Genomic DNA, 13,827 nt, shown 5'->3' on the forward strand with positions numbered 1-13,827 from the left:
TCAAGGCTTATCTAAAAGATACTGATAGTGGAATGTCTGGTTAAAACTGAAGTCCTGGTATGCCGTAGCAAAGTGTGGTAAAAATAATAGGTCTCTCAAATCAATCATCATCTCTCTTTAATTTATTGTATTGTTGTATTTTTGGATCCACGCATGGCATGCACAGCACATCATTACAAAAGGAATGCAGTTAGAAGCTATACAAACAGACAACTGCAGACAGAGTTACTGTCAGTCTTCCATGGAAAAAAAAAAAAAAAGATACTTTGGCAAAGAATAAAAATCACAAAATTTTTAAAATGATCCACTGATGAGAAACCTTGTAGAAAGCAATCTCTCCAAAACATGTCCCTAAAACATTACACACATTGCTGATGAAAAATTGTTTTAAAAATCTCTCTATCAGTAACAGCTTCAAAAATAACAGCACAAATATTAAGAATGTTTGGTGGAAACAAACAACTACACAGGGCACCTTTAGGTATATAGTCTATATATACTTTTTCTATCCTGATTTGGTGTAGACAGAGAAACTGGAAGCACAGAAGTGATTAAATATGTTTTAGAAAGATGGAATTTTTTTTTTTTTCCTCATGCAAATCCCTTGTTTCAGCATATTGCTGGTGACTCATGCACAAAGGCTTAGAAATCTACGGGAGGAGATGAGACACAGAAATAGATACAAGCAAATAATTCACTACAGGATAGTTGTTTTCTCTTAAATCAACTCTTTTTTTATTTAAAGACATTATCTGCAAACAGGTCATCCTCACTATGAATTCATTCCTATGTTCCTAATTGCCTTAGGGATTGTTCATGGATTTACAAACTTATCATTCAAAATGCTTAGCTACCGTGAGTCACCAATCACTTGGCATTAAAAATCATATGTATTATTTCTACATTGTAATTCACAGCCCAAGTTGCAAAGTCAAAGAAGTATCTACCAGAGTTTTCAATCTCTCAGGATCACTTTGGATAAGAAAAGTTGAGGAATTAAATGTTGCTTCATGTCTTTTACATCCTCCTTCCACACAACCATCAGAGCCCCTTGTCACTGAGCCTGCTACCTGCAGTCAAATCCCCAAATGGTGCATTCCTTCATAACTTATGAGGGAGAAGAGGCACATCACATATATGGACTAGTGGGTTTTCTCTCTTTCCCCCTCATTTTCTTCCCAAGCCTTTTGCATTGGCAAGCACCTATCTGCCCAGGATGCAACCTAACACTGCTCTGGCATGTTTCATTACACAAATTCTTGTGCTGGAGCTTTGGAAGGACATTGGGAGACCTCCCTCTGCCCATCCTGCACCGTGCAGCACCACAGACCACTTCATACATTTGTTTGTGAGCAGAGTGATCTTACCTTGATGGGGTCTGTCTCCTCCATTATCTACCATCTCCAGAAACCCCCTTTAGTAAATTGTTTTGTGGCTGCTTGAGTTCCCTTTGACTTTTAAATAAGCTTGGGAAAGTAATGTTGAATGTAAGAGACAAGGATACACAGAGGTCCTCCAAAGACAGGCAACTCTCTGGGCTGCAAGACCGCTGGGAGCAGGCCATGAACCCTTCCCCTGCTTTTCCTGTATATAAGCCAAAAATGAATCAGACTTTCTGCTATGGCTGCTACTGAGAAGGAAGTGGCAGTGTGCGCAGTAGCAGCTACGGTTGATATCTCTGTTTTTAGAATCCATTACACCATTTTTAGGATCCACCTTTCCACCTCTTCAGTGGCTTCTGGAGCTGTAGTCCAGGCTTTCTGAGGCTTTTCCCCTGGTTTCCTGAGCCAGTCTTACCCAGCTTAGCTTGGGCCTTTTTCTTTAACCCTTGGCTTTTGCTGACCTTACCATGACTTGTCTCCATACCCTCCTCTTTAGCAGTTCGATGTTGCCTATACTTCTGTGAACTCTGCCAAAGAACTGCTGAAGGGTGACTCAAATGCTGTTACTGTACTATCTGGTATACAGAAGCAAATATCACAGAAACATTTTTCCCCGTGGAGAATTTTCATTACCCAGGCAAACCCTTTGAAACCAGGAAAATGCCTATGCAACAAAACAGAGACAGACCTGTATTATGAGACCATCAAATCGGGGCTTGTTAGTCTCCACCTTACCCCAGATTCATTCTTCATGCACGGTCCCCACACTTTGTCCTTGCAGAGTACGCTGAGGAAGTGAAATGGGAAGCAAGAAAAGAGACAAGATTAACTGTTACAAGAGCCCACACATCACCATCCTTTCTGAAGGAAGGCAAACATATCCCGCAATAATATCAGGAAGTGAGTGGAAAGCTCACTGATCCCAGGCAGACCCATGGCATTCCTCCTTGAAAAAAGACTCAGGATTTAGCAATGCCATTACGTCAAGAAAAGAGTTCTCCCTACCAAAAAATAAATTCCTCTTCCAGTGCATTGAAACAATTAGGTAATTTCCTTCGCCTTCTCTACAAATTGAACCTCTCCATACCTCAATTTCTGCAAGTGCCATCGCTTCTGAGGCACGTCGAAAGTCATTTTGCTGAGCCACCATAATCTCTGAGTACCCGAGCATCTCCAGCACCTGAGCATTCAATGCTACAGTTATTCCTTGAGTAGTGTTTGGACATGTTTCAAACTGACATTTTAGATTGCATAACTTCTGGCGCAGCGCTGCGAAGATGTCTCCTCCCATTGCATCAGAGAGTGACCTGCTGTGGCAAAGGCTATTACTTCCTTTGAGACTATCGAGTCGGTGGTGCCTCATCAAATTACACAGATTCTGAAGGGAGAAAAAGTAACCGCTGCATGCTCCGGGCCCTGAACTTTTCAGTACAACACATCTGGAGAGCCTTCATCTACATATGCAGCTCTAATGCCACATGTCTTTGGCGAACACTGTGTGCATTGAATTCTGCTAACATAGGATGACAGACAAGTAACAATAGGAGCTACGTTGACTTGGTGCTTGTCTCATCCTAAAATAAAATACTGTGTGACGGACTAGCCACAGCTGCACGCTTACAAAGAGCGGTCTGTGGCTTCTAAGCAAAGCAGCTGAGAAGTAAAAAAAAAGATAAATCTCAGCTTCCCCCTCCCCACTCATTTCCACACACACGTGTTAGATCTGAGGCCAAAATCTGATGACTAAAGTAGGCATAATGAAAAGTGACTTGATTTTGGGGAGGTACTGAGCACTTGCATTGTCCAGGACTTTACTGCTTCAAAACTGTGTTTCTTGGGAAACACAGAGGCTCAGTTCCTCTGAAAATTGGCTACTTTTGAGCAGGTGCCTTAATGTTAGGGTTTTTAAAGGCTTAATCTTTTAATTTGTTCTTCTGGAAAGAGGTTAATTTGAGAGTATAGACAAATGAATACTGAGTAAAAAATATTTTTTTAAAGAAATCAAACATTGAATGTTTGGTTTCTGTAGCATTAACCATGCTGAGTACCACTGGGGGGTGGGGGGTGGGGGGGGGGGGCAGGTATTGCACACTGCAGTATGGAGTGGGGAGCAGTGGGCTGTGCAGTGGCAGGACCGCTTTCCCATCAATGTGACACAGACCATGTGCTACAATGGGCAGTACTGGGAGGGAAGACAAGGGATTACTGATCCCACTTGACTCTCAGAAATCTTTTCTGAGCAGTACTCTCCCTTCTCCAGGTAGCTCACTTATACTGAAGATGGCAGCTTTTCACATCAGAGCTGGTCATCCAGAAGCCCAGAGGTGCAAATGAGCAAACCTCCAGTGGGCTCTGGGTCCTTCTGGGGCAGAAAGAGAGTGATGCTGAACCCAAAGGGTGAATTGCAGTCATCTTTTCCCCTCTCCCTCTGCATGTTTCTTTTGACTACTAGATTGGCAGGAATGGACTAATGATTGCCTTCGGTGGATCTGAAGAGAGTTCTTAACTGTTTAAAGAAAGCTTGAAAATTTGTAATTCTTAAGTGACTTTCCAAGGCTGGTCGCTGAAGGTTACACGGGGCTAGATGTGAAGTTGTATAATCCTGTTTTACAAATGTCAGCAGGAAAAAAGTTAAATTCTTCTTTTGGCTTTCTCCAGCCCCCGAGTAATCCGATGCAGCACAAATCAATATGTTCTTGAGACATCATTCCATGGAAAATGTAAATCTTAATGTTATCTGATATTTGGGTTGTACAAACTCAAGCAAACTGCAGAAACTATAATCTCGGGCTGTGAATCACTGCTGCGGATCTAATTGCTACCACTCTTTTCTGTCCATCAGCCCCACTGTTTGCAAAGCAGTGGAAGTATACATTACACGACTTGTACTTTTCACCACCAACATGCTTTGATCAGAAACAAACCCTGGGAGCTAGTTTCTTGCTCCTGTGTGCAAATATCCTCACCTCTCCAACGAGAGCAGGTTCAGGAGTTCACAGCCAGCACACATCTATCTCTTACTTTTTAAAGCAGAAACTGGGGAGCAGACTGCTTAAGAGCTGTGATTAGAAGGAAGCTCGCTAACGCAACAAATGGTTGAGCAAATAACACAAACTAACAGATGCCAAGCTATTTGAAGCCTGATACAGAACAAAAGGCCTGCCTCCTCAAATGAGGACCAGGGCTGCAGAGCCCAGACAGAAACACATACCAGCTGGCCAACCATGCAGAATGAGATCCCCCAAAGACCGGTTTCATCATAAGCAGCAGCTGACCGATCATGATTGACAGAACGGCTGACAAGAGGGCTCATTTCTTGGGTTCCTCCATCCCTCCGCCTCAGTCAACATGAGCTGCCACTTCTGTCATGAGAGCCTGTGGTACGTGTTTGCATGGCACACACTCATGTTCATGGGGAATTAGACCTATTTTTTGCCACAGTCCACCATAAGGCAAAAAGAAATTCCTGTTTCAAGCTGGCAGAAACCAGTGAAGTCAAAATCTCCTCATCCCAAATGTGCAAGTCTGAGCAAGTCCTTAGCTGCTTAGGGAACCATGGGTATGTTTGCCCTGCTTCTGCTGTGATCGAGCTGTGCTTTGACACACAGCCATTACCCCACGGTGATAAATGCATCTGACATCACATGTCTGTACTGCCATCTCTATCATTGCTGCTACAATTTTAGGCCCTACATTTGTCGGCAGAGATACAGGCCTGGATGGTCATGCCTGTACTTTATTAGTGCCTTCATGAGCCTTTCTAAGCAGACCACTATAGACATTTTAGTGGTTCAAAGAGGCAAGTCTCACAGGCAATGCACGATACAAGACAGGAACGTGGAAGGTCCTGGGAAAAAAGAAAAGCTACAATCAGAGAGGACTTTCCTGTAAGGTGAGGACTTTGAACAGGAATGCAATGAAATCCTCTGGTATGAACTCTTCTCCAGAAAGCTGTCAGGCTTCTCCAAACCCACCCAGGCTTCTGATCTGAACAGAGCACCCTGAAAAGTCCTTGTGAAACAAGTGACTGGATAAACCAGCTTGCAAGAAGGTGGATACAAGAGGGGAGGATGTGTGAGAGACACGCACAAGCAAGGGAGGGACTACCAGCTGGGAAGTTCAATTCCATATAATGGCTCTAATAAAATCAGGAGATTCACCCAAAGACCTCCCAGAAATCAGAAATTTCAGCATCCACATGCTTTTTATTTGCCTACATGCTGTGTATAGCTACATGTTTACATACAACCCATCCACTCTTCTCCTCAGAAGACCCACACATTTTAAATGGTTCTGTAATTATTTTTCTTCATAGCAGCAGACAGTTTTTAAAAGAATATCAGACAAACCAACGGAACAAGCTCTTCTTGGACTGTTTCCCATCCCTGTTATTTTCATTAAAAAACAGGGAGAGCATTGGTGCTCTGAGACTACGGCTGTTTGCACTATGTGCTGGACTCAGGAAACAAGCAGTTTGTTATTATGGTTATTTCTGGCAATTCAGGCCATTACTGCTCTGAAACATAAAGCAATTCCTATTTCATCTCGAGTACTAGTATACAGATTCAAAACGTGTGTGCTAAGTCTTAATCTACAGGGTGTCCCACCTGACTGACTAGGAAATAAATCCGAGCAGAGCACAGCAAAAAATTACAATAAGTTGCCTGCATCACTTCAGGCCATATTCATCAAGTGATGGCTTATGAGTGCTGCATACTGAAAACACACAGGAGCTGGGTATTGTGAATTCTGATCCACTGCCCATCATTTCCCTTCACCCCAAGTTCCTTAAAAAAAGGCCAGATCCTTGGCTGCTGTCAATTAGCAGAGTCTCATTCAAGCTGATGCTGAATTAAACAGGCTAAAGATGTGTGCCCTGACTCAAGCAGAACAATCTCTCCCTCGCAATTACATTGGAGAAGCTCACCTTTGTTTAAACATTCAGTTTTACAAAGGCTTTAAAATCCACACGCTCATAAAGACTGAGGATTTTGTGGGCATCAGTGTAGGTTCTGTACACCAGATTTGGGGACATCTGTATAAGTGGCTCCTAAGAAAAGGACACAACAAATGGTGGTGGGGGTGGTGGGAGTGCAGTTCCAGTGGCCACAAATTGTGGCTATGGTTCTTGTCCCTCCCTCCACATTTGGGTCTTAATCACTTAACACACCCACAAGCTGCTCTATGGCATCCATTAATTTCTGAGAGATAAAATGGGAAGCAGTATCCTTAAAATCAGTATTTTTAAAATATGGGATGTTCCCAACTAACTGCTCCCCACTTATCATTCATGTACCCACTCTTCCCTGTTGTGGCCTTAAAACCTTGCTGGCTATAGGGCAAGGTAGCGGCAATAAGGCAATCGAGGAAGGCTGTGAAGAAAAGGAACTATTTCAGGCTAGAAATCTGCATGGTCTATTGAAAACATACCAGGGAAGTTAGCAAGCTTGTCTGTTACCACAGGATGCAGGATTTCAGGCTAAAATGTGGGAAACCCCATATTAAATGAGAAGTCTGCCAACCCTAGGAGCACACCCATAATGTGAATTACTCTGTGTAGTCACAGAGGTTTTCTAGACTGCTTATTTTCACATGAGCTGATAGCTCAAGGGGATGTTCAGACAGTGCTTGATGCCTTTGAACCTGACCTACAACCAGCCAATGTCAGTTCAAACCTGACCATTGGCAGAAAACGAGGAATAAAAGGAAAGAGGAGCAAGGCAAGTTGTCATGGTCTGCCTCTGTCAAAGGAGTTTGTAGTTTGAGACAAATCAAACCAGCAGAGCAGAAAGCTCAGATGGTACTGAAGCTAAATAAACAGCATGTGTGCCAGGGAGCGGGGAGGAGTTCGGAGCTGTGAAGGGAGGCAGGGGAGATCTGGGGAAAGGGTGGTGGTGTGGCAGGAGAGGGGAAGAGCGACACACTTGGAATGACACAGCCATGTGCCCAGCCCTACCAAGGTCCAAGACAAGAAAATGAATGCCTCCCTCTCCTCCCTGCCTCTTCACTCTCCTCAGCAGGACCTGGGCAGCCCTTACCCTGAGTCCCATCTAGTGAGGGTGGTGACTGTCATTCCTCATGGAAGCCAGCAGTGGGGCAGCCCTTTCCACCTTCCTTGTAGCTTCTGCAAAACATAGAGCGCGAGACTGAAAATGCACCAAGTCAGTGCTTAACATAGTGTCCCAAGCACTGGCAACGGGTTGGGAAGGGAAGCACAACTGACTAAGATGAATGCAGGAGTTCACACCCCTCACATCTCCTGTGTCTCTGCAAAGGACATTTTTATTTAGCAGAGTACACCTCATGGAGATGAACAGGTTACTTCACACTTCTTCAAAAAACTCATTCTGCTTAAAGGTCAAGAGTCCAAAATCCACTCACTCAATTGGATTTCCTTGAAACTAATAGCACAACATAAATTTGCCATCCAAATACATAAACTTGCCATCACCTGAGTGATTTACAAAATGCATTCCTAAAAAAATAATATAAATAGTCTCCCTGGAGGTTGAAAGATTGTTGCTGGGGGCATTTCTTTGGAATCAAACTCACTCCAGTCAAAGCACACAGGAACTCAGTCCCACGACATCCATCATGGCTGGTGTGTGGTGCCTGTCACCTCCTCGGCAGGCGGTGGGGAGCAGGGAGCTTGGCAAAGGCCTCAGATCTACAAGGAGAGTCAAAGTTTACACTGGGATGGAGTGGCCCTAGCAAGGTGCCCCCTGGGATGCTCTGATTGCTTCCCCGTGTCAGCTGGATGCTGGGGTCTTGGTCCCATCAACAGACCTGGCTGTTTATCAATCTCGGTATTTGGGGTTGTCTAGCAAATAGGAGTCATTCTTCACCCTACCCTGTGCATGTGCTGGGGCCAGGAAAGGTCCTGATGCTACTTTCTGCTGTGCTCAGAGATGGTCTGAAGGACAGCAAGAGACATAAAACTGAAAATCATAAGAAGCCAGGCAACACACGTTAAAGACACAATTGCCCCTTCCCCGGTGGGACAGGGAGCAGACTGGAGCAGGTTTCTAGGCTGGCAATGAAGGAATATGATAAAGCAAGCCTGGCTGAAATTGGGGCAGGGATTTCACAGATGGGTGACATACAAGGAATGCAAGGTCTACTCATATGTAAAGTTAAATAACCCTAGAAGCATGCAGAACTCTAGCAGGCAGCTGCCTTTGATGCATATATAGCAATAGGTGCCAGCTGAGAAGGAGTTATTGGCTCCTAAAATACTCATGGATTAAGAAGACAGGAAAGGAGGTGAGCTAGAAGTCAGAGCCAACAGATATGCATGACAGCAGGTTGGAGGAGGAAGAAGATTCACATATTTAATGTAGGGGGTTTTTTGTTACATGGTTGTCACATCAAGACTTATGAAGCTAGACCTGATGGTTTCCCTTCTCTCCACATGACAGAGACAAGACCTCAGCACTCGTCACAGTGTGACCTAGTGCCCAAGAGTTGGGAAGATGCACATAACAGCTTCTCTATCCCAGCCATAGCAATGTTTCAGCTGGTCCTCTAGCTAAAGAGGCACAAAAGAGACTCACTTCCAGTTAAAGTATTTCTCTTCCATTAAAAGGCAAAGAAATGGGATAAAGAGTGCTCACATAATCATAAAGTTGTTTACAGCCAAGACGACCTTCCTGCCTTGTTTAGTTTGGGGTCAATTTGAAATAGCAGTCTAAAAGGGAAACTTTCCACAACCTATTGCCAGTTACTTGAATCAGTGATTTCCAAAATGTGGGCCACAGACAGCTGGTTGGTCACATGTGGCTGGCACTCCTCCCTTCTCATTGCTACTTCAGTCCAAGCACCGCTAAAAATATACCGAATGGTTTCCTAATACTGCATTCTCATGTGATCACTAGCTAGTGTTGAAATGGGGATGTAAGAACACCAAAGACATGAGAGGTGGAAGAGCAGTACTCCGCACATCAGGAGATGGCAAAGGGAGGCACGGATCACTTCAGAGGAATGTGAGCTGCAAAACCAGACTCCCACTTAAGAAAGAAAATAGATACACAAAACAATTGGATGTACTGGGAGATTGTAGCATTTTGGTTAAGGCTGTTGAAAATGTATAGATTGGTTTTTATGGTTTGGTGGGTTTTTACTTTTTTTCTTTTTTTTCTTTTTTTCTTTTTTTTTTTTTTTTTGTCTGTATCTTTAACTTCATCTTATTCTGGGACCACATACAACATACCAAGGAGTGTGACTCTGCTCACCTAACACAGTGAGGCCTGGGCTCCGGCGTATGCTGTCAGACACCTGGTGGTAAAGATGTAACTTCAGGACATGCAGCTCTTGACAGACTAGTTAATAAACGTCTGTGCCATCTGAGCAACACACCGTTTTGCCACTTGGGCACCTGAGGTTGTGCCGGGCACTTGCAGAGCAAGCTGCATTTTGCTTGTAGGCAAAACTGTCCACCCTCCTGCCCATGCCCCAGACCTGCAGAGCATTGCATGACCCAAACATTTCTGACTCCTCTGGGCCTCAGGCTGTGTGCCTATCGTGCTGTGGGTAGGGTGCAGTGCAGTGCAGCCATCGCAAGAAGCATCTGGATCAAGACAGATCTTCAGGTCTTTTATATCAAAAATGGGAAAACAGGCCTGAGCAGTTTTCATGACAGTATAAGGGATTCCAGAAGGGCATGGGGGGGTGTAAATCTGTTAAAATAAATTTAGAAAAAGAACATGATCCAGTCAAGCCTCAGTTTATGAGTTCAGTTTTATGTCCCTCACGTGTCACTTACATTTGCTCTCCTTGACAAAAATGGGTGGCACTGCTTTGAAGCCCCAGGGAGCCCAGAGCCTTACTCGGTAGTTTATTTGGAGTAGTATGCTGCTATGAAGGCTGTAATGCCCTGCAGATCCCTGACAGTGGATTCCAGACAGGACATGATCCTTGGGAAGCCTGTGCAGTGATATCATCCACCTCCAGGTCAGGAGGGATCAGGGAGCTGGTTCTAAGATGATCTGGTGCTGCAGGCAGGACAAATAAAGCTCTCACATGCTTTTCAGCCAGGCAGCTGCATGTAGTTCAGCAGGAAACTCTTTGTACTACATGACCAGGTCACAGACATAAACAAAAGGCACTGAGAGACTGAGATAACAGCCGGGTTCTCATGTCCATCTGTGTCATATTCATGTCACTAAAAACCAAATACTCACAAGAGGAACTTGAAATCATATGTGCATGCTGCAACATCTGCTATAAAGGGAACAGTAAAACATTTTTAAAAAGTCATGCAGTTGCAAAAGTTTTACTGCTACTAAAACAATAGCTGAAGGGCAAGTTTTCAGCAAGAGGCAGACAGGAGTTTAACCACACTGCCTACACTAATCCCCCTGAAATTTCTTTTTAGGAGAATCCAGGAGAGAAGGGCTGAACTGGCCTATTCCTTTTAAGAGAAATAAACTGGTAGAGAAGAGCAGCAAAAGTTGAACAGTCGCCTGGCAGAAGTGAGGGAAAGCACATCAGGATCCTTGTGGGCCACTTCTGGAAGAGACTTCACCTAGTATACTGGATTTAACTAATCATCTTCTGTTGAGAAACACAGGTTATTGAATCCCTGTAAAGGGTATGATGAAGTTGGAGAGCAAAAGTCACTGTAAAATGACAGCAATATGTTGTGGAGAGGAGTGGGAGCAGGCTTTCAGAAACCGTGATGCCCAGTCTTACTGTTCACCACCTCCGCAGCACAACAATGAAGGGAAGGAAATAGACTGGAAGGACACAGCTTGGAAGAATCTGTTAAATGCATTATAAAATGCACTGCTGTAAGACTGTTGTTTAATTTATCTGGATTTGTGTTTCACTCTTGCAGAAATCCTCTTTCTTCCACCAATGAACATGCCAATATGAAAAAATTTGTTGACTCTGGTAACAGCACCTTTTAAATAAATCATGGGACTTTTCTTCCTTAACACATGAGAGGAAATGGTGTTGGGTCACGTCCCTTTTCCTCTCCTGATTTCAATGACAGCCAGAGCAGTAGGCAACAGCTTCCCTAGTTCGACATGCAATATTTTGCAGTTGCAGGAAGAAGAGTAGAGTTCTCTTCCTCCTCATCATCATTATTGGAAGCCTGCATACTTTAGGGAAGCTTCCCAAGAAAATGAGGGGAAGAATATAACAGCAAATTGGGCTGGCTGAGTCAGCAGTGATCTGTGTTTAAGCAAGCCCACACAGTGCTTCAGCACAAAGGTGGGAGGGTTTCTTTCCACCACATCCCTCTGGGGAATGAGCTGTGTAGAGCATCCCTGTAACAGCACCCTCTTGCAGGTGGAATTACAACTCATTCTTGGGCTCGAAGTATAGGGTTAAAAGCTGATAGAAACTCTGGCTCTGTGGAAAAGGACTTAAGTCTGTCAGATAGGGTAAACATCTGGTTGTCATCTCACTGTTGGCGTCAGACCTAGCCTCGGAAACAGAGAAACTGAGGTATTACCTAGGGCAGGAGGTGGCTGAGGAAAGGAAGCAGTCCAGGAATCACGAGGAGCCAAAGCACCATTGCTTATGCCTTGTGTGGGGAAAAAGAAGGGGACCAGCTGCTCTAAAATAACTACCCTCCATCTCCCCCTGAGGTCAGATTCATACCAGGTTGTTGCTTCTGCAGAGAAGAAACTGCAGTATGTTGCTGCTTCTGTGGGGAAACTGCCCTCTGCGCAGAGCATCCAGCTCCCTATAAATTATCTTGTGCTTATCCAGGATGGGGGGAAAGTTGTTCTGGGCACCCGTGATCTGGCTGTGTATGAAATGTCCTGTTAGATCATGTTATGACAACTGTCAATCCCAAGACAGTTGCAGACCGGTAACTCATCAACAGAGGTTCTGAAATTTAGGAAGGACTTCAAGTGACCTGCCGAAGGTTACTGGCTGCCTTTGTGTCAGCACTGAGATTGGAATACCAGACTAGCTGGCCTCCAGTCAAAGGTTCAGCCCCACCTATCCTATATATAGATTATTGTATCATACGCTCCCCCTTATTGCTATGCAACTGGGTGTCAGAGCAAAAACATAATTAAACACTGGAGTGGGCCCCTCTGAACCAGATGTTGGGAATGTTTTTCTCCATTGCACTTGTCTAAAAGGTAGCCACGCTCTAATCAACACTCAAGCTGATTTTTGTAAAAAAGTTTTTGACACGGACTTCTTAAGAGGGAACTTGTTGCAATTTACTCCTTGAAAAATCTTAAGTATTTTTTTTACAGTGGGAGCTGATAAAGCCTTCTTGTATAAAACCAGGTATTGCCTCAGGCTGAGGAAGAGACCCATAAACAGCACTGTTTTGTAGCCACTTGTAACTCTGCTTGAGAAAAAGTGCCAGTTCTTGCTAACGAAGCCTGGCCTCCCATGCTCCTACTGCCACCACCTAGATGTCAGCAATCCATAAGGAATGCTCAAAAGGCTTTTCGCAAGGCTCAGGATGATGGCACCAATTTTTTACCTGGTCTAACCCTCCTTTATACTTCCTTAGATTAGTGGGCAAGATCCCAGTCCCACAGACATTACCTTTATATGTGTGGAATTGTTCTGCATGACAGCAGCACCTTGAAGGCGCTGAGAGACAGTCACCTATTTCTGATGTGCCCTAAGGCAACATCCTAGCTATAGTTAATCAACAGAAATTTCCCATTTGACTTGGCTCAGGCCAGGTTTTTTTTTGTCTTAGGGGTCTTGATCATCCTGATGACAAGTAAGGGAAAATTTGCTCCAAGTTGGAGACTTATTTTCCACAGTGCCTCTCTCTTGCCTTATTCTTGCCAGTGAGTAAAATAAAGATATAAATTCACTCACTGAAGTGTTCTTCTTTCTCATGTTTTATGCTTTTGATCCATACAAGTACCCAAAGAAACTGTTTTCCAGCTATTGGTTTAGTTCAGCTTCTTCAGGAACACAGGGGAGACTGCCACCACAACCGCCTGTGAGGTAGCAGGTGCTGGTGGTGCCATCCTGCTTTCCTGTTGAAATATTTCCCACCCTCTAATTTTTATACATATGTCTATTTTAACTGTATGTACACAAATATGGAATTTGTCTATTTGGGACTTTACGTTACTTTCATTACAAAACCACGTAAAAAAGACAGCAAATCAATTTCATAGTCAGTGCTCACGCAGCAGGAGACAATTCATACTGACATCTGATACCTGCTGGCTGCTGCTTCCAATTATGCCAGATGCCGGAAAGCAGGGCTGTCGAAATAACAGTGTCGATGGTGCAATCAAACTAGTTAAGATTCTGGAAGTGTGTTGTGCTTGGTTCAGTGCGTCATCAAATTCCCACCATAAGCAAAATAGTGACACCTACTCCTTTTTTGTTAACTTCTTAACTGGCAAAGAGATACACATTAATTCAATGTAAAGTTGCATCTTTGGATATATAGCTGAATCTGCCCCAAGGCTAAATATCAAAAGATTGGAAGGAATGTGAA

The sequence above is a fragment of the Falco cherrug genome, chromosome 6 (assembly GCF_023634085.1).
Source record: "Falco cherrug isolate bFalChe1 chromosome 6, bFalChe1.pri, whole genome shotgun sequence".
Classification (NCBI taxonomy): domain Eukaryota; kingdom Metazoa; phylum Chordata; class Aves; order Falconiformes; family Falconidae; genus Falco; species Falco cherrug.